This window comes from Malaclemys terrapin, chromosome 1 (assembly GCF_027887155.1).
Source record: "Malaclemys terrapin pileata isolate rMalTer1 chromosome 1, rMalTer1.hap1, whole genome shotgun sequence".
Taxonomy (NCBI): Eukaryota; Metazoa; Chordata; order Testudines; family Emydidae; genus Malaclemys; species Malaclemys terrapin.
In genome coordinates, this window is record NC_071505.1 from 350,761,724 (window position 1) to 350,785,647 (window position 23,924).

General features: G+C 45.1%; 1 protein-coding gene across 1 annotated transcript in view; it reads left to right on the forward strand.

Annotated features, from left to right (window-relative positions):
• LOC128830259 (olfactory receptor 52P1-like) overlaps positions 1 to 13,821 on the forward strand; it is a 45,273-nt gene extending 31,452 nt beyond the window's left edge. Inside the window, exon 2 of the transcript XR_008443559.1 lies at positions 13,327 to 13,821. The gene's annotated coding sequence lies outside the window, so the exon portion shown is untranslated. The remainder of the gene's footprint in view (positions 1 to 13,326) is intronic.
• The last annotated feature ends 10,103 nt before the right edge of the window (positions 13,822 to 23,924 follow it).

The window sequence follows — 23,924 nt, forward strand, 5'->3', positions numbered from 1 at the left end:
GTCTCACCACTGCCTTGTATAACAGTACTAACACCTCCTTATCTCTACTGGAAATACCTCTCCTGATGCATCCAAAGACCACATTAGCTTTTTTCACGGCCATATCACACTGGTGACTCGTAGTCTCCTATGATCAACCAATACTCTGAGGTCCTTCTCCTCCTCTGTTACTTCCAACTGATGCCTCCCCAGCTTATAACAATAGTTCTTGTTATTAATCCCTAAAAGCATGACCTTGCACTTTTCACTATTACATTTTATCCTATTACTATTACTCCAGTTTACAAGGTCATCCAGATCTTCCTGTATGATATCCCGGTCCTTCTCTGTGTTGGCAATACCTCCCAGCTTTGTGTCATCCACAAAGTTTATTAGCACATTCCCACTTTTTGTGCCAAGGTCAGTAATAAAAAGATTAAATAAGATTGGTCCCAAAACCAGTCCCTGAGGAAAAATCCTATGGGGAAAAATTCTCATGTGACTATGGAGCCTTGAAAATGTTACAGTAGGTGTGTATTTCACTAGACTCACAGATCTCGTGTGACACTGCATGGATAAACGTTTTACATGGGGAAAATAATGACCTGAGCCCATGTAACCTCCGCACTGAGGAATGAATGTACAACCCTCACCATTAATGACTATGAGAGACGGCTAGCAACTGCTCCCAGAACATCCTGGGATTAATGTCTTTGTCCCAGTGGTCCCCTGATTCAGTCAGGTGCCAGTGGTTCCTGCACATGGCAGCTGGGTTTATCTAGGCCAGGGGTTCTCAAACTGGGGGTCGTGATCCCTCAGGGGGTTGCAAGGTTATTAGATGGGGGGGGTCAGGAGCTGTCCGCCTCTACCCCAAACCCCGCTTTGCCTCCAACAATTATAACGGTGTTAAATATATAAACTGGTGTTTTTAATATGTATTAGTATTTAATATATATCAGAGGCTAGCTATATGAAAGGGATCACCAGTACAAAAGTTTGAGAACTACTGATCTAGGCCCTGACCTGCCCCAGAGTTGCCCACTCTCATTGTATCATGTGCATACTTCTCAGCTTGTGTGCTGTTCATGTATAGCAGTCCCTGAAGCTGCACACGGTTTATATATGTGCACCAAGATCAGTAACACAGGTGACTTGGTATTTGCAACTCTGTGTGAGATTTCTCACAAGTGAGACACAGTCACTAATTACCACCCGTCAAAGGAGGAGGTTAGACAGGGTATAACAAGAGCAGCATCAGAGGTGACGGGGCATTTGCCTCTCTCTGTGTGTGATTTCTCACCAGTGAGACACAGTCACTGATCTGCCCCGGCCAAGGGAGCAGGTGTGACGGGAGGCACCTCACCCCCTGCCGAGGAAGATCTGTAGGGAGCATGGGGCAGTTTGAAAGTTGAGGGAGCCAAGGATGAATGGGGAGCATGGAGAAGACACTGGCAACCAGCATGCTGTTGGAATCAGTGCAGCCTGGAATGGGGAAGGAGAGTGCAGACAGGGTGTCAGAATATGGTGGGAGATTGAACCAACTGAGGAGCAAAGATGAATGGTTCTTTTCACTGGTGAAATGCCAACAATAACGAAGAAAAATGACTTCACAGTGATACCCCTCACCCAGGAGAAAACCAGTAGCCAGACCCCACAGTGACAGCTCACAGAAATATCTCCTCAGACTAGGTTAAACTCAGTGTCTGCCTGCACTGGGGAAAAGGGGGAGATCAGCCTGAACTGCCTTTCTGGGGGTGAAGGAAACCTCAGCAGCAGCTCAGCCCGTGCTGGAAAGGAGAGAGGGACAGACCCGGCAGGAGGAAGAGAAGATGTGGAAACTAAAAGGAGCCAGTGTGAGTTACTTTTCCTCAAAACGACAGAAAGCTTGAACGTATTGCAGCCCAATAGAAACCGGGACATACCTTCCAGACACTACTTTTCTGTGTTGGCAATTGCTCATGTTCCCACACGGCTGTAGTGAGGTTGTTCATGGAAAGAGGGATAGTCTGGATGGGGGAAGCTGCCAGAGACAAGCTACTACTGTGCGGTCCATGTTAATTTACAGTCTGAGACACCAACCCCCACACCCAGGAGGGTTCCGCCCAGAGCCTCATTACGCCTCTTTGGTCTGTGCATTAGGCAGGATGTCTAGTTCCTATTTTGCCCAGTTTCAGGACTCTGTGCCACTGTGATCTGGATACTGCACGTCCCATCGTCCCACCTTCTCCTCCCTCCCCCGCCGCCACAGACTTTGTGTTCTTGGACCTCCCCCGGTGAGATTTCCAGCACTGCCTGGATACGTCTAAGCCAGGAACATGCTTTTATTTTTACTTCATTTTGGCACTTCTCATTCTCTCCAGACCCAGAGATGCAGGGGCACAGAGAGCAGACCCCTCTCCCCCGTGAAATAAAATTGTTATCCTAATTGTTTTGAACCTTTTTTGCCACTCATCTCAATGGGACCAGATTTAGGCTTGGTGTTTAAAATTCGACTTGCAGCTGTTAAAATCATGGCTTTGGGTCCGGCTACAGAGAGCGGTATTCTGTCAAGGTGGTGAAAGACTCTGAAGGAAACCCCCAGTTTATGTGGCATTCAAAGACCAGTCATGAAAGATGGGGATTTCAAAACATGTGGGCCTGATTTTCCTCTCAGGGAAGCCAGTGTCAATCTGAAGTGACTCACTGAAGGCAGAATGTGAGAGCAGAATCTGGACAGTGTGAGGCCCGTTCTTGCTGTGAACCCTCTGGTAACACAGATACCCACTGCAGAGGCTTTGGCTGTACTAACTAAGAGCACAGTGGAGTTGATGAATTGGAAAAACCACACGGCCCCCCCCAAAAAAGCTACTGAGACAGATAGAAGGACAGTAAGAGACAACAAGGAACTGATCTTAAAAACAAATATCTGTCTAAACTATTTCCAATACATTTGCAGTTCCAATTTTCCCAGGTAAATCCATTGGTGCTTCTGACAATGCTAAACAGTTCAACCCTGGAGCCCTTCCTGAGCCCTCAGCACTAACTTTAATGCAGAAAGGGGCAACTCACCGTAATACTGGTCAGCGGCGAGAGGGTATCTCCTTACTGCAACAGGAAGGCAGAGCCATGAGAATCACTGTGTGAATCTCACATGTCTGAAATTCGCTGTGCGGAACAGCAACTTTTATGATTCCCTAGTACAGTCCCTGGGGACTCTCTGATTGGCCAGGACTCCCAGACAATTCCCAGGGCTCTGTGAGCAGCAGGGAGAGCAGAAAATAGACCCTGGAGATCTCCAGCTTGAGAGCCTCCCCCAGGGTGAAGAAATGATTTGCCAATACCAGGCGTGAGATTGTCATGGCAAACTGAGTCTTGCAGACTGTTCAGCCTAGCAACTCATAGATTCATAGATTCTAGGACTGGAAGGGACCTCGAGAGGTCATCGAGTCCAGTCCCCTGCCCGCATGGCAGGACCAAATACTGTCTAGACCATCCCTTTTATCTAATCTACTCTTAAATATCTCCAGAGATGGAGATTCCACAACCTCCCTAGGCAATTTATTCCAGTGTTTAACCACCCTGACAGTTAGGAACTTTTTCCTAATGTCCAACCTAGACCTCCCTTGCTGCAGTTTAAACCCATTGCTTCTTGTTCTATCCTTAGAGGCTAAGGTGAACAAGTTTTCTCCCTCCTCCTTATGACACCCTTTTAAATACCTGAAAACTGCTATCATGTCCCCTCTCAGTCTTCTCTTTTCCAAACTAAATAAACCCAATTCTTTCAGCCTTCCTTCATAGGTCATGTTCTCAAGACCTTTAATCATTCTTGTTGCTCTTCTCTGGACCCTTTCCAATTTCTCCACATCTTTTTTAAAATGCGGTGCCCAGAACTGGACACAATACTCCAGCTGAGGCCTAACCAGAGCAGAGTAGAGCGGAAGAATGACTTCTCGTGTCTTGCTCACAACACACCTGTTAATACATCCCAGAATCATGTTTGCTTTTTTTGCAACAGCATCATACTGTTGACTCATATTTAGCTTGTGGTCCACTATAACCCCTAGATCCCTTTCTGCTGTACTCCTTCCTAGACAGTCTCTTCCCATTCTGTATGTGTGAAACTGATTTTTCCTTCCTACGTGGAGCACTGACGATGGCTTTCTTTTCTTTGTGTAATGTACTGCCATCTTCTCTATGTGTGGGAAAGCTGCCACAAAATAGGGGACCAAAAACCATTTTCAATTGCTCGTAGCAGCATGGCGCGCTATACTGACCATGTAGTTGCAATATCCAGTCCATTAGCTTCTTAAAAGTCACCGGCACCCTGTGGAGGAAAAATTATGTGATCCTGGACTGATGCAAGCAGAAGGGTATGGGAAAGGCTTTCATCTCCCTGAATTCTGGCATCAAAGGTATTTGCCAGTATCCCTTTGTGAGGTCTAAAGTGGATAAATATCTTGCAGCTCAAACTGTTCAAATAGTTCATTCATTCTCTGCATCGGGTCAGCATAAAATTTCAATACTGTGTTGATCTTTCAGAAAATGATTGTATTATCCTGCCTCAGAACTTGTACCATGGGACTTCTCCACTCACTGTGTGACACCTTCACCCCTCCCATAGTAAAAATGACCTGGAGTTCATCCCACATGGTATCCCACAATTTATGAGGGGAGAGCCACAGAGTTTCCCATGCCTGATGCCCTGGGACCATTTCAGTGTGGTGGTATTTTCGGTAGCTGCGCCCTGCTGGGATGAGAACACAGTGGGAAAGAATCAAACAACTGCTACATCAGGATCTTTTCTTTGAGCTACAGTCCCTCCCCCATACTTGTGTCATAGGAGCCTGGGGGACTAATTTGAGCTCCACAGGGTATGAGTGTGATGGGCTGTCACCCCCGGGGTGCAGTCTGGGAGCTGTGGGAACTGCTGTGGCCCTCTTACCACCCAGCTGGGCTGGTCCTTTTTCAAAATGCTTTGCTGGTGATTCAGCCTTTCCAGGCCCTGTTATCACGACAGTCTACGGCACCACACACCCAAACAGAGCTAACCGAGGGATTACTTAACCAACCAAGCACAAATGGTAGACATCAGCCAATTTCCCACCTCCCCAGGCTCACACCCTCCACTGGAGAGTAAACCCAAAATTATAATGTCTTGCACTGCACAGGGATCTGTACAATGTATGCTGATTAAAAGGGTTCATCCTCCCCTCGATGTGGGAAGGGTATGCTACAAAACTGTGTTAACGAAGCTGAGATTTTCCGCTGACACTTCACTCAAAGGCACACTGATTTAGATAATGCAAAAAACAAGTTCAACTAAAAAAAGATTTTAAGTGATTATAACTGATAGCAAACAAATCAAAACAGATTACCTAGCAAATAAACAAAACCCGAAACTAGGCCTAATATATGAGCTATATTTGAAATTAATTAGCAATTTCTCACTAGGGCTGGTGATACAAGCAGTCCACCAGGTTTCCCTACACAGACTAGAAATCATTTTAGCTTGAGACCAGCACTTCCCACAGTTCAGTCTTTGTTCCTCAGGTGTTTCCAGGGGTTCTCTTGTGTGGGGAGTGAGACCACTAGATGATGTCACACCCCACATTATATAGCTTTAACATATGGTCAGAATCATTTGTTCCAAAAACAGTTCCCAATCCAGTTTGCAGAAAAGTACAGGTACCCAAAATGGAGTTCAGTGTCATGTGATCTGATCACATGTCTTTGCATTCCCTGCTGGGTCATAGCAGCCATTACCCATAGGCTGTCTGGAGCGTTCTCAGGAAGGTTCACCAGGTGGGGAATAAGCTTCTCCTCAGGCCTATTGTTTCCCCTAATGGCCCATTACCCCGAATAGGCCTTTCACAACCAGCTGTCTATCCTAGAAGCATTTTGCCTAGTGGGTGTTACCCAGGTGTAACTACATTTGAAATACAGATACATAGTCAATATTCATAACTTCACCACTCAAGAAAGAGATCATTGAGTTATTACAGAGAGTTCTCTGAACACATCTGCTCAATGTGCAGCAGCCGTCAAAAATGATAAAAGAATATTAGGAACCATTTGAGAAGTATAAATAAGAGGACAGACAATATAATAATGCCACTATTTAAATCCCATGCCATGGATACTGTAATTATGGTCACCTCATTTCAAAAATGATGTATTAGAAATGGAAAAGGTACAGAGAAGGGCAACAAAAATGATTAGGGGTATGGAATAGCTTCCATATGAGGAGAGATTAAAAAGACTGGGAATTTTCAGCTTGGAAAAGAGACGACTAAGAGGAGATATGATAGAGGTCTATAAAATCATGAATGGTGTGGAGAAAGTGAATGTGGAAATCTTGTTTACTCCTTCATATAACACAGCAACCAGGGAAAATAATAGGCAGCAGGTTTACAACAAAGAAAAGGAAGTACTACACACAACACACAGTCAACCTGTTGAACGCATTGCCAGGGGATGTTGTGAAGGCCAAAAGGATAATGGGGTTCAAAAAGAACATGGAGGATAGGTCCATCAATGGCTGTTAGCCAAGATGTTCAGAGATGCTGCCCCATGTTTTCAGTGTCCCTAGCCTCTGACTGCCAGATGATGGGACTGGATGACAGGAGAGGGAACCCTGTATAATAGCCATGTTCCGTTCCTTCCCTCTGAAGCACCTGGCATTGGCCCCTGTCAAAAGACAGGATACTGGACTAGATGGACCATTGATCTGACCCAGTATGGCCATTCTTGTATTCTTATCTCAGTCTCCTTTTTCTTCTCTGGGTGCTGGACCTCATAGTCGATGGGTCACACACGCCTTACTACCTCAAACGGTCCCTGCCACTGAACCAGTAATTTGAAGAGCAAACTTGGTACTAACAATAACACTCTATCAACCAGTTTGAACAATCACAGCTGGACCCCTTTGGTATAGGCCTTCTATTGCGTCTGTTGTGCATTTATCAAAATTCTTCTAGCAAAAGCCTACGAAGTCTTGAGGCCATTTCTTAATTGAAGAATGTATTAAACTATGCCCATTGCCTAGGGTCTTTGTTCTTCCATGTTTCCCCAAGCAGCTCTGGAAAGCCAAAAGGTTGCTTCCCAGACAGCAATTCAAAGGGAGAAAATTTGGAAGCTTGAGGCACCTTCCTGATAGCAAAACAGGAGTTTGGGGAAGAGTTGGTCCCAGTGTCTGCAATCTGAGGCTACAAACTTCTTTAATGTCACCATCAAGTTTCTGTGAAATTCCTCTACTATCCCATCAGTTTGGAAATGATAGACTGAAGTTCTTAATGTCTTCACCTTCAGTAGATCACACAGTTCATTCATTAGTAGTAAAGTGAAGTTAGTTAGGATTTTGTGAGCCATCTACTTCTTCAAACAAACGTTTCTTTTAATTAACACATTGGTCTGTATATCAAAGAACAAAGGAAAACTTTCATTAGATACCTAGTAAAGGTTTGATTTAAAAAGAAAGATGCAAGACCCAGATGTCACCCAAAACAAAGCAGTGACCAGTGCAATCATTTTTTTACATTGGAGCAAACTCTTTACAGATTTGGCATCATTTCATCTATGCTCTAACAGGAACAGTGTATTCTAAAAGTTCCTCTTCCATCTTGCTGCACAGTTTTGTTTTTATCAAGTTCATCTCAGAAACCAATCTGTCAACTGTAGCATTGCCAAAAGGTAGTAGCAGGAATGCAAGAGAAAACAAACCAAGTTCACTAAAATCTTTCTCCTCTGCGGCATCCATGTACTTGAAACCTTCAACCTAAAAGTGCTGTACTTTTTGTTCAGAGTGTGAGGCCAGGAACCCTAGTCAAAACTCTCCACTGCTTATCCAATTGTCCAAGGTCTCCACAAAGCAATGGCAAAAGTGAGATATCAGCCAATCTAGGTCATTAAGGATTTAGTACGTCAAGCAATTTAATCACCTGGACATTTCATGGGAATCTCTGTTTCATGTCGACACCTACATTTCATGTTTTTCACAACAGAAATAGTGTGTGTTTTGAAATTTCCAGCTGAGAGCGTTATGTTTTTGACTCTAAGGTGATGTCGTACTTTAACACAGCAGTCTGCAACCTGGGGTTTTCAGAACTTCCAACAGGGGCAACGTAACTATTTTACTACTTACTACTACTTTGTCTGATCATGGATTAAATGCAACTAAACATACTCTTGTCTAACACTGCAGTTTATTAGACTGAGGCACACACAGACATAAGCAATAGGTCTAGAACATCCCAGGTATTTAGCTAACATCTGGAATGGAATTGAATAATAAACAAAAGGTTCACAGTGGCCAGTTGGTCACCCACTGGGGCGAAAGGGTGTCAGGAAAGGGGTCTCTCAAGATGGATTCAGAGGACTGCTCCAAAGTGAAATATATTAGCTAATCTTTTATAACTTCCACCAAACACGGAGGTCATACGGCCCCACATGGATCATCACCTTTACTAACTTTCAATAAACTTCTAATATCAGAGGCGTCTAGACTCAAGGTTTTCATTCATTTATCTTCTCTCATTCTCACTAATTTAATTTTCTGTACACTCCTCCAATTGCAAGTAACAGAAACTGTCTGCTAGATTTTGAATTTGCATCTAAAAGACTGCTTTCTAATCAACCCTTAACTAAGTGGTGTTCTATTTTATTAATTTATTGTGGCCAGTGAACATCATATGGTTGCAAATAGCTTGATCACTTTCTGAGTGATCACTCTTTAAATAAAGGGTAACATAGTGCATTTTCAAAACCCTCTCTTGTCAGGCAGGTTTAAATTCAGTAGCATGAAGTCAGTGAATTCTGCAGATGGTTTTTGACCACTTTGTCACCAAGCTCTTTGGTTTTGACCCCATAAATGATAGGGTTGAGCATGGGTGGAATGAGGTAAGTGACATTTGACAAGATGACTTGAATGTGCGGCGCGATACCCTGACCAAATCTGTGTGTCAGACTGGAGAAGAGTCCTAGAGGATAAGACATTAGTATCAACCAGATATGGGCTGAGCAGGTGTTAATTGCTTTGTTGTTGGCTTTCTTGGAGGAGATTCTGAGGAGGGCCCTGATGATCAGACCATAGGACAGGCCAATGAGTGTCACATCGCACAGAATGAATATAAATGCTATCACCAAGCCATACACTCTACTGACTGTAATGTCCCCACATGACATCTTTGCCACAGCCATGTGGTCGCAGTACGTGTGGGGGATAATGTGTTTGGCACAGAATGGCTGCCTGCTCAGGAGTAGGGGCAGGGGCAGAATGAAGAGAACAGCTCTTATCAAACCCACTAGCCCTAGCTTAGCTATCCGTGCATTGGTGAGGATGGTGGCATATCTCAGAGGGCTACATATGGCAACGTAGCGATCAAAGGCCATTGTCACAAGGACAGCTGAGTGCACATTAGGAAGTGCGTGAAAGAAGAACATCTGGGTGAGGCAGCCAGCCACAGTAATGCTTTTCAAATTGAACCAAAATATACACAGTGCCTTTGGCATGAAGGAGGTTGATGTGGTGATGTCTGTGAGCGCCAGCATTCAGAGCAACAGGTACATCAGCCTGTACAGGGTCTTCTCTTTGCCTACAACAACCAGAACTGTGAAATTGCCCAACAGGGCCGTAAAGTAGACTGTAGAGAAAGGGATGGAAACTTCCTAAGGCCTATTGTCTTCCCTATTGTCTCATTTCCCTGAATAGGCCCTTCCCAACCAGCTCCCTAAACTGAAGGCATCTTGCCTACTGGGCGTTACCCAGTTGTAACTACAATTGAAAAACAGATACATAGTCAATAGTCATGACTTCAGGTACACAAATGATACATGGATACAAATAGGATAATCATATTCAGAACATCATACGTTTTCCAATGAATCTTACAAGACACATCTTACATGAAATGTGTCATAAATATGCTATAATCACATCATAATAATATCACAATGAGAAATAGGGGCTGCAGTGTCAAACAAAGATCAGTTGTTCTTTCTACTGGTCTGAAGTTACAAAACAACAACACCAGTTGGAAATAAAGCTGAGTAAATGTTGTGACACACAGGCTGCAGTTCTGTGGCTTGCCAGGGCAAGGAGACCCATAGACCAGCACAAATGTACTCAGGGCCAGGAAAGTTCCCAGCGCTGGCCTTGGACCAACAATTACAAAAAAAAAAAAATTTCAGCAGCACTGCCCACCTGGCATGTATATACCGCTCCCTGTCCCCAACACACTCAGCTCTGCTTGTCTGTTCCTGTGTACCCACTGCCTGTCCTCACAACCCTCAGTGCTTCCCGATTCTCTGTGTACACACTCTGCTTTCCTCTACTACCCTCAGCACTGCCCAGCTGCCCACTCAAAACCCACTTCCTAATTCCATAGCCCCAGTGCTGGCTACTTGTCCATGTAGGTCTCCAACCCCCCACAATTTCCAGCTGTGGCACACAGCGCTGCCATTCACCCAAAACCAAAAACAGGTGTCAGACCCGACAGAGGCAGCTCACAGAAACATCTCCTCAGATTAGGTTAAACAAAGTGTCTGCCTGCACCAGGGAAAAGGGGGAGATCAGCCTGAACTGCCTTTCTGGGGGCAAAGGGAACCCCAGCAACAGCTCAGCCTGTGTAGGGAAGCAGAAAGGCACAGACCCGGTGGGAGGGAGAACAGACGTGGAGACTAAAAGTAACCAGTGTCAATAACTCTTCCTCAAAACGACACAAAGCTTTAACTTATTCCAGCCCCTTAGAAAACCAAACACCCCTTCCTGAGGCTGCTTTTCCATATTGGCAATTGCTGATGTTACCACAAGGCTGTAGTGGGGCTACTCACGGGAGGAGGGATGGTTGAGATGGGCGAAGGTGTCAGATAAAATCTGGCAGAATGTGGTCTACTATATGTTACTGTCTAATACCCCCCACACGGATTCTAGGAGAACTTGTGATGCCTCTCTGGTCTGTGCACTAGGCAGGATGTTCATTCCCGATCTGGATACTGCACGTCCCTACTAGTCTCCACACACTGTGCGTTCCTGGACCTCCCAAGGGTTAGATTTCTTCTAAGGCAGAAACATACTTTTATTTTTACTGGTTTTTGTGGCTTCTCGAAAACCAGAGATGCAGGGACACAGAGAGGAGCAGACCCCTCTCCTGCCTTTAAAAAAGTGTTATCCTGATTGACCTGACCCTCTAAAACCTCTGAGTGAGATTTCAGGACACGAATAAACATGTCAAGTCACTGCGCAGGTGAACTCCTGCCCAGATGGTCCCTGACTTGAACCTGGAACTTTTCCTGAAACCTTAACACTAAATTTAATGCAGAAACAAGCAATTTACCAAACATGCTTTTATATTTACTGCCTTTCGGCGCTTCTCGAACCAGAGATGCAGGGGCACAGAAAGATCAGACTCATCTCCTGCCCTAAAAAAGTTGTTAACCTGATTGATCTGAACCTATACACATCAGAGTTTGAGATTTCAGGAACTCTGCAGTCAGTTCTTCTTTGGTCTAAATGAGCTCACCCGTCCTTAGAGGCCACAGGATGACTCCAGTTGAAGTCACTGGAGGCTCATGGCCAGTGTAAATCAGGCCATTTTTTAAAGTCCCCACAGGTGGATTTAGAGTGAACTCCAGGCCACGTTGGGAGTTTTGTGGTTGATCTGAATGAGATCAAGTTTACCACAGTTGGTGATTAACTTTTGGCTCCCAGCTGTGAAAATCAAAGCTTTGGGTCCTGCTACAGAGAGTGCTATTTTATTAGGGTGCTGAAAGAGCCCCCTATGTTAATTTTTTGTTCCTATTTTGTTCTAAAAAGGCCAGTGTCAATCTGGAGTGACCCAGTGAGGGCAGAATGTTAGAGCAGAATCTGGCCAGTGTGCGGCCCATTCTTGTTGTGAACCCCCTGGTAACACAGAAACCCACTACATAGACTTGGTCTGCAGTTCCCAATAGGGCAGTGAAGTTACTGAATTTGGAAAATTTAGTGAATCAGAGGAAAATCCACATAAACTAAAAAAAAAAAAAAAAAGGAAGGTTCAGTGACAGATAGAAAGGCACAGTAAGACACAAGGAACTGTCTTTAAAAACAAATATTTCTCTAAACTATTTCTAATACATCTGTAGTTCCAATTTTACTAGATAAATCCACTGACGTTTCTGACACTACTAAACATTAAAAGTCACTGTGCTGGTGAATTCCTGGCCAGATGGTCCCTTGAAACTGGAACTTTTCCTAAGCCAGGGAGTGGAGAATGACTGGCCGATAATAAGGGCTCAGATTGTTAAGGCAACCTGAGTATTGTAGCTGTGTAATGTACTGCCAACTGCACTGTGTGTGGCAATGCTGCCAGAAGATATGGGACCAAAACCAATTTTTAATAGATTGTATCAGTGTACACGCTGCATACTGCCCATGCAATTGTAATATCCCATCCATTAATCTCTGAAAAGTCAATGCCACTCTGTCTAGTCCAAATGACGTGATCCTGAATTGATGAAATCCAATGGGTGTGAAAAGCGTTCTTCTCCCAGGATTCTGGCATCAAAGGTATTTGCCCGTATCCCTTTGTGAGGTCTAAAGTTGATATATATTTGGCAGCTGAAACTCTTCTAAGTCTTCATGTATTCACTGCATCAGGGAAGCATCAAATTTCAATACTGTGTTGATCTTTCAGAAATCGATGCAGAAACGGGTTGTGCTATCCTGGGTCAGAAGTAGTACACTGGGAAATCTCCACTCATTGTGAGATTCCTTCACCACTCCCAGGGCCAAAATGACCTGCAGTTCATCTCACGTCGTATCCCACATCTATGAGGGAATAGACACGGAATTGTCTGATGTGTTGCCCTGGGGCCATTTGACTGTGGTGATATTCTAGTCAGGTTGAGATGGGGTGATTTTATTAAGGGGACATTCAGGGGTGCCCATTCCTGCTCTGCTGAACAGAAATGTTCCCCGCTGTTAACCACGCGGTGGGGGGAGGGGTGAAGTGATCATCCCAGAGAATTGGGTTGGGGGGAAGGAGGGGGGTTAGTTGGGTTTGTGCTGCATGTTAACCCGGAAACCGCAGTCCCTCCTTTTACATTGCAAACCCATTTTAAATGGCCAACCCAATTCATGCTTGATATGGGAAATGAGGGCACTGCTGTTTGAAACCATTCCCACATGTTAAGAAGGTTAAAATGCCAAAAGACTGTGGCTTACCATGGCTGCCTGCAAGCCGAAATCTGCTGCCTGGCACTGCGTGAGTGATCTCTCACACCAAACCGGCAGACCCTCACTATAAGAGGAAAAATGCGACCTTGTAACAAAAGCACATGTGCTGTGTAATGTGAACAGCAAAATTTAACCACCTCTCCCTTCTCCTTCACCAGCTGCAAATGTTTCTCCTTCACAGAGGCTACTGAACATTAGAAAGAGAAAACGGAGGACGTGGGATGATATGTTCACGGAGCTCCAGATGTCCTCCCACGCTGATAGAGCACAGCAGAATGCGTGGAGGCAGTCAATGTCAGACTACAGAAAACCACAATATGAACGAGAGGAGAGGTGGCGGGCTGAATCGCGGGATGAACAGAGCAAGTTGCGGGCTGAAGATGATAGGTGGCGTCAGCTTGCAGACAGAAGGCAAGAGTCGATGCTCCGGCTGCTGGAGCATCAAACTGATATGCTCCAGCGTATGGTTGAGCTGCAGGAAAGGCAGCAGGAACAGGGACCGTCGCTACAGCCCCTGTGTAACCAACAGCCCTCCTCCCCAAGTTCCATAGCCTCCTCACCCAGATGCCCAAGAACACAGTGGGGGGCCCTCCGGCCACCCAGTCACTCCACCCCACATGATTGCCCGAGCATCAGAAGGCTGGCCTTCAATAAGAGTTAAAGTTTTAAAACGCAGTGTGTCCTTTTCCTTCCCTCCTCCCCCACCCATCCCGGGCTACCTTGGCAATAATCCCCCTAGTTGTGTGATGAATTAATAAAGAATGCATGAATGAGAAGTAACAATGACTGTATTGCCTCTGCAAGCTGTGCTCGAAGTGGGGAGGAGAGGGTGGGGTGGTTGGTTTACAGGGAAGTAGAGTGAACCGGGTGGGGGGGGCGGAGGGTTCATCAAGGAGAAACAAACAGAAGTTTCACACCGTAGCCTGGCCAGTCACAAAACTCGTTTTCAAAGCTTCTCTGATGCGCATTGCACCCTGCTGTGCTCCTCTAACCGCCCTGGTGTCTGGCTGTGCGTAATCAGCGGCCAGGCGATTTGCCTCAACCTCCCACCCCGCCATAAAGGTCTCCCCCTTACTCTCACAGATATTGTGGAGTGCACAGCAAGTAGCAATAACAATGGGGATATTCTTTTCGCTGAGGTCTGAGCGAATCAGTAAGCTGCGCCAGTGCGCTTTTAAACATCCAAATGCACATTCCACCACCATTCGGCACTTGCTCAGCCTGTAGTTGAACAGGTCCTGATTCCTGTCCAGGCTGCCTGTGTACGGCTTCATGAGCCATGGCATTAAGGGGTAGGCTGGGTCCCCAAGGATCACGATAGGCATTTCAACATCTCCAACGGTTACTTTCTGGTCCGGGAAGAAAGTCCCTTCCTCCAGCTTTCGAAACAGAGCAGAGTGCCTGAAGACGCGAGCATCATGTACCTTTCCCGGCCATCCCACGTTGATGTTGGTGAAACATCCCTTGTGATCCACCAGGGCTTGCAGCAGCATTGAAAAGTACCCCTTGCGGTTTATGTACTCGGTGGCTTGGTGCTCCGGTGCCAAGATAGGGATATGGGTTCTGTCTATGGCCCCACCACAGTTTGGGAATCCCATTGCAGCAAAGCCATCCACTGTGGCCTACACGTTTCCCTGAGTCACTACCCTTGATATCACCAGGTCTTTCATTGCTCTGGCAACTTGGATCACAGCATCCCCCACAGTAGATTTGCCCACTCCAAATTGATTCCCGACTGACCGGTAGCTGTCTGGCATTGCAAGCTTCCACAGGGCTATCGCCACTCACTTCTCAACTGTGAGAGCTGCTCTCATCCTGGTATTCTGGCGCTTCAGGGCAAGGGAAAGCAAGTCACAAAGTTCCATGAAAGTGCCCTTACGCATGCGAAAGTTTCGCAGCTATTGGGAATTGTCCCACACCTGCAGCACGATGCGGTCCCACCAGTCTGTGCTTGTTTCCCGTGCCCAGAATCGGTGTTCCACGGCATGAACCTGCCCCAGTAACACCATGATTTCCACATTGCTGGGGCCTGTGCCTTGTGAGAGGTCTATGGCCATGTCAATTTCCTCATCACTCTCGTCGCCGCGCTGCAATCGCCTCCTCGGCTGGTCGGGGTTTCGCTTTGGCATGTCCTGGCTCTGCATATACTCCAGGACAATGCGCGTGGTGTTCATAGTGCTCATAATTGCCGCGGTGATCTGAGCGGGCTCCATGATCCCAGTGCTAGCTATGGCGCCTGGTCTGAAAAAAGGCGCAAAACTAGTATCTGACGGACCAGGGGAAGGAGGGAGGGAGGGAGGGAGGGCTGAGCGACGACATGGCGTACAGGAACAGGGAATTAAAATCAAGAAAGGTGGCTGTGTATCAGGGAGAAACACAAACAACTGTCACACAGAATGGCCCCCCCCAAAGATTAAACTCAAAACCGTGGGTTTAGCAGGCCGTTGATTTCACGGAGGGAGGGGAAGCAAATGAATACAGAACAAATCTATTTTTTACATCTTAAGCTGGCAGCCGACGGTGCAGCATGACTGATAGCCACTGCAGTACGACGACGACGGATACCAGTCATAATATACCATTTTCTACCAAAAGGCAAGGGGCTGCTGCTGTGTAGCAATGCAGCCCCACGTCTGCCAGCATTGATCCCTCTTATTTGCTGTTTGGACTACCCCAGCAGGGGAGAGCTCTTGGACTGAGCTGGCCCTGGGAGGCTGGGCCATACCACAGTAAGAAGCAGTTGCTGCACAAAAAAAGATATTAAGACCTTGCTGTCCACAGCCACCAGAAGATATCTCTAAGGGTGAGCAGACACCCTTCCCATTAGCTTACCGCATACGGGGAGCTTGGGACATTTGCAGTGATGTGGTAGGAAGTGGCCTAGGAAGGACCACCTTAAATAGTGTCATACCTCAACAGCTCCCTCCCTCCCGTAGATCCCCTTGGGAAGCAGATTAGCATTGTATGTTGCTAACGCTATTGCAAGCATCACAAGGTATTTTGGGGAAGGGTTAAAGGTGTGAGTATGGAATGGAAGATTCCTTTGCAGACTGCAGAGGCCAGAGGGGGAAGGAGGAAGAAAGCAGAGAACAGATTAATAATAATAATATAGAGAGAGATATACCTATCTCATAGAACTGGAAGGGACCCCAAAAGGTCATTGAGTCTAGCCCCCTGCCCTCACCAGCAGGGCCAAGTACTGATTTTGCCCCATATCCTTAAGTATCTCCCTCAAGGGGTGAACTCACAAGCCTGGGTTTAGCAGGCCAATGCTCAAACCACTGAGCTATCCCTTCGCCCTGTTAATGCATCACTCCAGCTCGCTCTATGAGAAGATAAGGCACCAACTCCAGCCCAAGCCTGCTGAGAAAGACGGGGGCGTGGAATCCACCGACCAGCCATGAGAAAGGAAGATGCAGCTGAACAGACCTGCAGAGGCAGCTCATAACGAGCGAGACAAGCAAAGTCCAGAACTTGGTGTGTTTCGTCATCTCCTCCATCTGTCACAATAGGCAGTGGGTATAACAGGCCGAGGGAGGCTAAACCTCCCCTGTGGTGCTGACTCACCCACCACATTTGAAAGCGTGGCTGCCTGGCCATGGTGGCCACCTGCTCTCTGCCCCTGATGCCCCTCCCCACTTTTCTTCCATGGCTCCACCTATGCTCCACCTCTTTCTGTCCCTGCTATGCCTGGTCACCATGGCCTTTCCTGCATCTCGACTCCCTCCTCTCCTCCAACACTTCCTCCATGAGCCCCCTCTCTAACACTTACTGAGTCCCTCCTCTCCTCAACTCATCTACCCCGTGGCCCCGCACCTGCCACATGCTGACTACCTCCTCTGATCCACCCCCCGGAGTCCCTCCTGTCCTCCACCCGAATCCCTCATCCTCCAAACCTTCTATTCCCTGTGGCATCTCCGTGTAATAGAGAAACAAATTTCAAAGTGGCCCCTGGCCTCCTGACCTCCCGTGTTCAAGCTCCCTTAGCTGAGTTGCTCCAGGATCAGCAGGCACAGCAGCAGGAGGAGTTCCACAGCTGGGCCAAGTGTAGGAGACAGACGTCAATCAATTTGTCCTGAACTGACACTCTCAATTGGGTCCCACCAAACCCATCATTATTATAGAGGTTTAGTCATGCTAGGATCCACAGAAACAGGTCAATGAAGCTTTGAGTCAGAACCCCTCGCTATGCAAATTTGAATTTTGGTAGTGAGAGTTTGGTTGGTTTAAGAGCAGTTGCAATGGATGAGAAAAGAGCATATGAGGGCCTTGACAAAAAAGCCCTGGAAGATTTGTGTTCAGAAAAGGGGATAAGCTTTAAAAAGAAAGCTACAAATCAAGAACTGAGAGATCTGATAATGTTAAGTGCCTGTGTCTGTGAGTTCAATACAAGGTGACCCCATAAATTGTGCCAATGCTATGCATAGGAGTGGTAATGGAAAATTCCTAGAGTGTGCAAAGTCAATGGTAAAAGTTGTTTAGGGCAAATTACATTGGTCTACAATTTTTGAGAAGTCATCTGCTTCAGAGATAAAATGTGCTATTTATTATGTATTTTGAAGTGCTGAACTCAAATATGACAATTAAAACAACTGATTGGCTACCATTTCTAAGATATTTAATTTTTTACATTTTATGTCTATGTATATTGTGTAGATAGTAGAATTTTAATCATAAATTGTAAACCTAGGTCTTTTCATGTGTTTATGGTTGCTTTACATGATAATATTTCCCCTGTCCTGTTTATGTAACACTTTAAAAATCAGCAAAAGGGTTCTTTAAATAAAATTTATTATGAAACAAAAGGCAAAAAACTATTATGTCCATAGTTTAGTCCTATTCAGTGTCTACTCGGAGCTTCTTGGCTTGTCTCTTGTATTCATTAAATGGAGCATCTCTTGTCACTGTCCAGCAATAGTCTGCAAGCGTTAATGGGCTCCATTTGCCCTGATAGCATTTCTCCATTGTTCCAATGTTCTGCTCGCCGTGCTTGTCGCTCACTGCTCCGCAGTTCGGTGGAAAAAAATCTAGATGAGAGTGCAAAAACTTTATCTTTAGTGACATGTTGCAAGCAAGGCTTTTGTATGCCTTGAGGAGGTTTTCCACCAACAACCTGTAGTTGTCTGCCTTGTTGTTGCTGAGAAAATTTATTGCCACTAATTGGAAGGCTTTCCATGCCATCTTTTCCTTGCCACACAGTGCATGGTCAAATGCATCATCTCGAAGAAGTTTACGAATCTGAGGACCAATAAAGAAACCTTCCTTTATTTTAGCTTCACTTAACCTTGGAAATTTTCCACGGAGATACTTGAAAGCTGCTTGTGTTTTGTCAATGGCCTTGACAAAGTTCTTCATCAGACCCAACTTGATGTGTAAGGGTGGTAACAAAATCTTCCTTGATTCAACAAGTGGTGGATGCTGAACACTTTTCCTCCCAGGCTCCAATGACTGTCGGAGTGGCCAATCTTTCTTGATGTCATGGGAGTCTCTTGCACGACTATCCCATTCGCAGAGAAAACAGCAGTACTTTGTGTATCCAGTCTGCAGACCAAGCAAGAGAGCAACAACCTTCAAATCGCCACAAAGCTGCCACTGATGTTGGTCATAGTTTATGCAGCTCAAAAGTTGTTTCATGTTCTCATAGGTTTCCTTCATATGGAGTGCATGACCAACTGGAATTGATGGCAAAACATTGCCATTATGCAGTAAAACAGCTTTAAGACTCATCTTTGATGAATCAATGAACAGTCTCCACTCATCTGGATCGTGAACGATGTTGAGGGCTGCCATCACACCATCGATGTTGTTGCAGGCTACAAGATCACCTTCCATGAAGAAGAATGGGACAAGATCCTTTTGACGGTCAGGGAACATGGAAACCCTAACATCACCTGCCAGGAGATTCCACTGCTGTAGTCTGGAACCCAACAGCTCTGCCTTACTCTGGGGTAGTTCCAAATCCCTGACAAGGTCATTCAGTTCACCTTGTGTTATGAGGTGTGGTTCAGAGGAGGAGGATGGGAGAAAATGTGGGTCCTGTGACATTGATGGTTCAGGACCAGAAGTTTCATTCTCTTCCTCTTCCTCGTCTGACTCAAGTGAGAATAATTCTGGTGCATCAGGAACCGGCAGTCCTTCTCCGTGGGGTACTGGGTGTATAGCTGATGGAATGTTTGGATAATGCACAGTCCACTTTTTCTTGTTTGACATGCCTTTCCCAACTGGAGGCACCATGCAGAAGTAACAATTGCTGGGATGATCTGTTGGCTCTCTCCAAATCATTGGCACTGCAAAAGGCATAGATTTCCTTTTCCTGTTCAACCACTGGTGAAGATTTGTTGCACAAGTGTTGCAGCATATGTGTGGGGCCCACCTCTTGTCCTGATCTCCAATTATGCAGCCAAAGTAGAGGTGATAAGCCTTCTTCACCATAGTGGTTATACTGCACTTTTGTGATGCAAAAGTCACTTCACCACAAACATAGCAGAAGTTATCTGCACTGTTCACATAAGTACGAGGCATCTCTGCTCGCTTTGGCTAAACAGAAATGTGTCACTTTGCAAAATCAAACACTGACAAATAAGAGAGCACAACACTGTATGATTTCTAGAGCTGATATAGGGCAATTTGTTCAGCAGAGTGATGTAAGCTTCCTTATGATTGCATCATCCATGACTTCTAGGAATAACATGATGCAATTCATATCATGTATGATGCAATACCAGCTTCAGATTGCGTAATTCATTGTTTTGCCTAAAAAGCAAGTACTGTCCAAACCCAGTTATAGATTTATTCATAGATCCAGTCAAAGATGTATTTTAGTCATTTCTGGTTTAAATTGAGATCCCTTGCTTTTATAACTCACTTATCGTCCGCCATTCCCAAGTCAAGGGTCATACATACTGACCCAATAGCATATCTTGAAAACTAGAGCCAATCAACAATTACGAGCATCATTTTCGTTCTCAGTGACCCAGAATTCGTAAAGTTTGACTACATTTATTTCAGAAGCATTTTGGCTGTAGAGCAGTGTTATAGTTTCTAAAGTCACTCTTCTTAAAGCAGATCTTGTCAAAGAGGAAGATTACTTACCAAATCAGAGTGTGAATATTGTAGCCCTCTATGAGTTTACTGTAAGCATGCTGTCATAACTATAAAGGGAAGGGTAACAGCTGTCCTGTGTACAGTACTATAAAATCCCTCCTGGCCAGAGACTCCAAAATCCTTTTACCTGTAAAGGGTTAAGAAGCTCGGGTAACCTGGCTGGCATCTGACCCAAAGGACAAATAAGGGGACAAGATACTTTCAAATCTTGGTGGGGGGAAGGCTTTTGTTTGTGCTCTTTGTTTTGGGGGTTGTTCGCTCTTGGGACTGAGAGGGACCAGACATCAATCCAGGTTCTCCAAATCTTTCTGAACAAGTGTCTCATATTTCAAACTTGTAAGTAAACAGCCAGGCAAGGCGTGTTAGTTTTTATCTTTGTTTTTCTCAACTTGTAAATGTACCTTTTGCTAGGGTGTTTATCTCTGTTTGCTGTAACTTTGAACCTAAGGCTAGAGAGGGGTCCTCTGGGCTCTTTAAGTTTGATTGCTCTGTAAAGTTAGTTTCCCTCCTGATTTTACAGAGATGATTTTTACCTTTTTCTTTAATTAAAAGCCTTCTTTTTAAGAACCTGATTGATTTTTCCTTGTTTTTAGATCCAAGGGGGTTGGATCTTGATCCACCAGGAGTTGGTGGGAGAAAGGCGGGGGATGGTTAATTTCTCCTTGTTTTAAGATCCAAGGGGTTTGGATCTGTATTCACCAGGGAATTGGTGAAGAGTCTCTCAAGGCTACCCAGGGAAGGGAATTAGCACATTTGGGCATGGTGGCAGCGGACCAGATCTAAGCTGGTAGTTAAGCTTAGAAGTTTTCATGCAGGCCCCCACATTTGTACCCTAAAGTTCAGAGTGGGGAAGCAGCCTTGACACATGCCTTTAGCCAGAATCCACCTTGAATATAATGGTACTAAGCATGAAGTTATAGCGGGTGTAAGGAAGTTATTGCCTAAGGATCTTTTGATTGGGGAAAACATTAAAGCTTTGTTCACACCTGGTAGCCAGTCACTGGAAAGGAATGATCTTGGAGGAGTAGCTTAGGGATAATGGTAGGATGACAATGGGAATGAGGATATGGAGGTAGATATTACCACATCCGAGGTAGAAGCCAAACTCAAACAGCTTAATGGGACTAAATCGGGGGGCCCAGATAATCTTAATCCAAGAATATTAAAGGAACTGGCACACAAAATTGCAAGCTCATTCGCAAGAATTTTTAATGAATCAGTAAACGCAGGGGTTGTATGACTGGAGAATTGCTAACATAGTTCCTATTTTTAAGAAAGAAAAAAAAGTGATCTGGGTAACTACAGGCCTGTTAGTTTTACATCTGTAGTATGCAAGGTCTTGGGAAAAAATTTGCAGGAGAAAGTAGTTAAGGACATTGAGGCCAATGGTAATTGGAACAAAATAGAACATGGTTTTACAAAAGATAGATCGTGCCAAACCAACCTAATGTCCTTCTTTGAGAAGATTTTTAGACAAAGAAAATGCAGTGGATCTAATTTACCTCGATTTCAGTAAGGCATTTGATACGGTTCCACATTGGGAATTATTAGTTAAATTGGAAAAGATGGGGATCAACATGAAAATTGAAAGGTGAATAAGGAACTGGTTAAAGGGGAGACTACAACGGGTCACACTGAAAGGTGAACTGTCAAGCTGGAGGGAGGTTACTAGTGGAGTTCCTCAGGAATTGGTTTTGGGACCAATCTTATTTAATCTTTTTATTACTGACCTTGGCACAAAAAGTGGGAATGTGATAATAAAGTTTGCGGATGACACAAAGCTGGGAAGTATTGCCAATACAGAGAAGGACTGGGATATCATACAGGAAGATGACCTTGTAAACAGGAGTAATAGTAATAGGATAAAATGGAATAGTGAAAATTGCAAGGTCATGCATTTAGGGATTAGTAACAAAATTTTTTGTTATAAACTTGGGACACATCACTTGGAAGTAACAGACGAGGAGAAGGACCTCAGGTATTAGTTGATCACAGGATGACTATGAGCCGCCAATGTGATATGGCCGTTAAAAAAGCTAATGCTATCTTGGGATGCATCAGGCGAGGTATTTCCAGTAGAGATAAGGAGGTGTTAGTAACATTATACAAGGCACTGGTGAGACCTCATCTGGAATATTGTGTGCAGTTCTGGTCTCCCATGTTTAAGAAGGATGAATTCAAACTGGAACAGGTACAGAGAAGGGCTACTAGGATGATCCGAGGAATGGAAAACCTGTCGTATGAAAGGAGACTCAAAGAGCTTGGCTTGTTTAGCCTAACCAAAAGAAGGCTGAGGGGAGATATAATTGCTCTCTATGAATATATCAGAGGGATAAATACCAGGGAGGGAGAGGAAATATTTAAGCTCAGTACCAATGTGGACACAAGAACAAATGGATATAAACTGGCTATCAGGAAGTTTACACTTGAAATTAGAAAAAGGTTTCTAACCATCAGAGAAGTGAAGTTCTGAAAGAGCCTTCCAAGGGGAGCACTGGGGGCAAAAGACATCTGGTTTCACGACTAAGCTTGATAAGTTTATGGAGCAGATGGTATGATAGGATAGCCTAATTTTGGCAATTAATTGATCTTTGACTATTAGTAGTAAATATGCCCAATGGCTTGTGATAGGATGTTAGATGGGGTGGGATCTGAGTTACTACAGACAATTCTTTCCTGGGTGTCTGGCTGGTGAGTCTTGCCCACATGCTCAGGGTTTAGCTGATCGCCATATTTGGGATTGGGAAGGAATTTTCCTCCAGGGGAGATTGGCAGAGTCCCTGGGGTTTTTTGCCTTCCTCCACAGCATAGGGCAGGGATCGCTAGCTGGAGGATTCTCTCCACCCTGAAGTCTTTAAACCATGATTTGAGGACTTCAATAGCTCAGACATAGGTTAGGGGTTTGTTACAGGAGTGGGTGGGTGAGATTCTATGGCCTGCGTTGTGCAGGAGGTCAGACTAGACAATCATAATGGTCCCTTCTGACGTTAAAGTCTATGTTTCTATGGTTTGAACCTGTCTCTTATGGGCAATGATTTGCCTAGGGAGGGATTCTCCAAATGTTTGTCTGAGGAAAAGAGAAGTTTCTCAGGGAATAAAGTTTCTGAATGTCTGTCTCAGAAGTGAATCTGGAATTAGATAAAGAGCAGAAAGATCTCATGGGTCAGGAAAACGTTTATCATGAGCAGATTAAAGTGGTTGGTCAGATTAAAGCCCTGGCTGAGGAAGAAAAGGGCAGATTTTTGATGGGTAAAGGATTGTTGGCTAGTACAGTTTAGAAATGTGAACCTAAAAAGGGTAACTGTGATTTGCTGAAAGTAGCTCAGTCTAGTGAGAAGAGCAGAAGTTTATCTGTTGAGAGTGGCAATGTGCCTAGTAAGGAAAGTTTGGAGGAGCCTAGGCAGCCATGTGAGCTGATGGCTTTGTCTAATCAGCAGTTTGGGAAGGCAGGGATAGTGGAAGATGACTGTCCCTATCCCTTACCTGTTTCCTGTGTGGAGAATTGTGACACTGAAGAAAATGTGCCTGAGTCTGTTAAGGGTATTGACTTGCCTATGGAGGGAGATATCCCCATCTCCAAGCAGCTATCTGTGAACAGCCCTGTTTGCTGGGACAAGGGAAATGAGATCCCAAGCTGTGTGTCTGGTAAAGG